The 2,500-nt window shown below is 78.5% G+C and overlaps 1 non-coding gene across 1 annotated transcript; it reads right to left on the reverse strand.

Moving 5' to 3' along the window:
* Window positions 1-102: 102 nt before the first annotated feature.
* LOC141955194 (5.8S ribosomal RNA) lies at window positions 103-255 on the reverse strand. Its single transcript, XR_012632414.1, has one exon. It is a non-coding gene; the product is annotated as a 5.8S ribosomal RNA (ribosomal RNA).
* Window positions 256-2,500: the final 2,245 nt, after the last annotated feature.

Raw genomic sequence — 2,500 nt, forward strand, 5'->3', positions numbered from 1 at the left:
GGCCTGCGAGGCACCCCAGCCGCGCCGCCGCGGACGCCGCCCGCCCGCCCGCCGAGGCGAGGCGGGGAGGGACGGCGCACCGGCCGGCGATTGATCGTCAAGCGACGCTCAGACAGGCGTAGCCCCGGGAGGAACCCGGGGCCGCAAGTGCGTTCGAAGTGTCGATGATCAATGTGTCCTGCAATTCACATTAATTCTCGCAGCTAGCTGCGTTCTTCATCGACGCACGAGCCGAGTGATCCACCGCTAAGAGTTGTCTGCCTTTCGGCACCGCCCCGCGCGCGCGGAGGGGCCGGGACCGCTCCGCAGAAGCGGCCCCCTTCTCGGACGACGGACCGCCGCCCCACCGACCGACCGACCGCCCCCCTCCGCACGCGCGGAGGGGGCGCGCGACGACCGGCGGGCGACGGTCGCGCCTCGCCTCAGATGACCGTACCGACATCACAACGGAGGGAAGGAAGGGAAGGGTGAAACAAGCTCCGAACGGCAAGGGCCCGGGGAGCCCGCGCTCCCGACCGACCTGGGGAAACAACAAGCACCTTGCTCGCTTCGGAGGCGGCCCAGGCGCCCGGGCTCGGCCCGGCCTCCGCACGGAGGGCCGGCGGCGCGTCCGACCGCGCGCCCGGACCTGCACCCGCCTCTCGCTCGCGCGGAGGGGGGAAACCACAGACGCTGACCGCCGCGCGGGCGACCAGCGGGGGCGCCCCGCTCGCGCCGCGCGCGCCTCCGCGCCGCCCAGCGCCCGCGCGCTGCGACAGCCGGCTCCTTGCCCCCGTGGCCCCGAAACCCCGGCTCTCGCCCCGACGCCGGGAACGCCCGCGCGGCGCCGCCGCCGCACCACACCGGAGACAGGGACGGACGGCCAACCGCCGGAACCCGAGACGGCGACGCGACGCCGCCGCCCGGCGCTCCGCCCGACCGCCGCCCGGCCACCGCACCGCCGCGGCTGCCCTCCCGGAGCCGCCGCCGCCGCTTCTCGTCTCGGCCCCTTCCGCAGGCACGCGCCAGGCAGAAGGCGGACGCCGCTGAGCCGGAGGCGACGCCCCCTCTCCCCGCTTCCGCGCGGAGAACGGGACGGGGAACGCCCCTCGGCCGCCCACCCGCCTCGCCTGACCGAGACCGGGAAAGGCGACTGCGAAGCGACGGGCAGGACCCGGGACGGGACAGGCCACGCGGCCGGCCACCGAGCGACCGCCGGCCGGCACGCCGAGCGGCGGCGCCGCCGCCGCCGCTCGGGCCCGGGGGCTGCGCCGCCCCTCCCCTCAGCCGGGGCGGGAAGGGGTGGGGGTGGCAAGCAAGGAGCACGAAGCCGCAAGCGCGCCGCTGCGCGTCCACGGAGATGCGGCGGCCCGAGCAGGCCGCCCCGCCCGGCGAGACCCCCGACCGTGGGGGAATCGCCATCGCCCCCGACGGCGAGAGAGCCCGCGCTCCCCGCCGGGGGGGGGGGAGGTTCCCCTTCGCGTTTCGAGGGCGAGGCAGGCCGGCTGCGGCCGACCGAACGCCGCCGGTCTCGCCGCCGAGACCGGACCGCGGAGAAGGGGGGGCAGGGGGGACACCCCTCCCCGGCGCGGCCGCCCGAGGGGACAAAAAGCCCACGGCGTGGGCGGCGGCCGCCATGGCCAGGGCCTGCACGAGAGCGACTCCCGCCCCTGGAGGCTCAACCGCCGCACACGGCCGGGGCCCGCCCCTGCGGGTCGCACCGAGCCGCCCGAGTCTTTAAACCTCCGCCCGGCTCCGCGGCCTTCGACCCCCGGGCTCAGCCGAGGGAGGGCCGCGGAGGCGCGGACGCTAGGTACCTGGCCCTGGGGTGAGGGAAACATCCTCAAGGGCCCCGCGGGGGTGCCTCCCCCGCTGCCGCCATCGGGGGAGCGTCCGCCCGCGGGGGCGCGCCCGACATCCGCCACCACCACCACGTCCTCCTGGCCCGGGGCCCGAGGTTTCCCTCAGTATCCCGGCGCTGCGCCCGGGAGGAGAGCCGTGGCTCGGGCCGCCCGCTGGCGCGCGGGACACGGCCCGGCGCGGGAACTCGCCCGCCGGCCCGAGGGCCGGCGCCACGCACCCGAGCCCGGAACGCCCAGAGGCCTCGGCCCTGCACGGGGCCGGCCGGCCCCCCGGCGGGCTTGCTCCGCAGCAAGCCCGCCACGGTGCGGGCAGGAAGGATCGGGGGAGACGCCTCCCCCGACCCCGGCGAGGCCTGCTCTGCCCGCCGCCCCTCTCGCCGGGCTGGCGCCGGCCGCGCCCAGCCCGTCACCGCCAACGGCTCGCGCCGGTCCCCTCTCCCTCTCCTGCGCGCGCCCGAGCGCCGGGGGCTTTCCGCTCGGCCGGCCGGGGTTCCCGCCTCCACGCGCCCCCACCACACCGGCGGCCACCCCCTCTTCCCCCTACGCGCCGCCGCTCGCGCTCGGACCGGCGGTGCCCTGGCGCTCCGGGAGGGCCCTCGGCCGCCGCACCCCCACGCACCACCCCGGTGGCGGCAGCGGACTGCCGTCGGGCAAGGCCG

This window comes from Athene noctua, unplaced genomic scaffold (assembly GCF_965140245.1).
Source record: "Athene noctua unplaced genomic scaffold, bAthNoc1.hap1.1 HAP1_HAP1_scaffold_140, whole genome shotgun sequence".
Classification (NCBI taxonomy): Eukaryota; Metazoa; Chordata; class Aves; order Strigiformes; family Strigidae; genus Athene; species Athene noctua.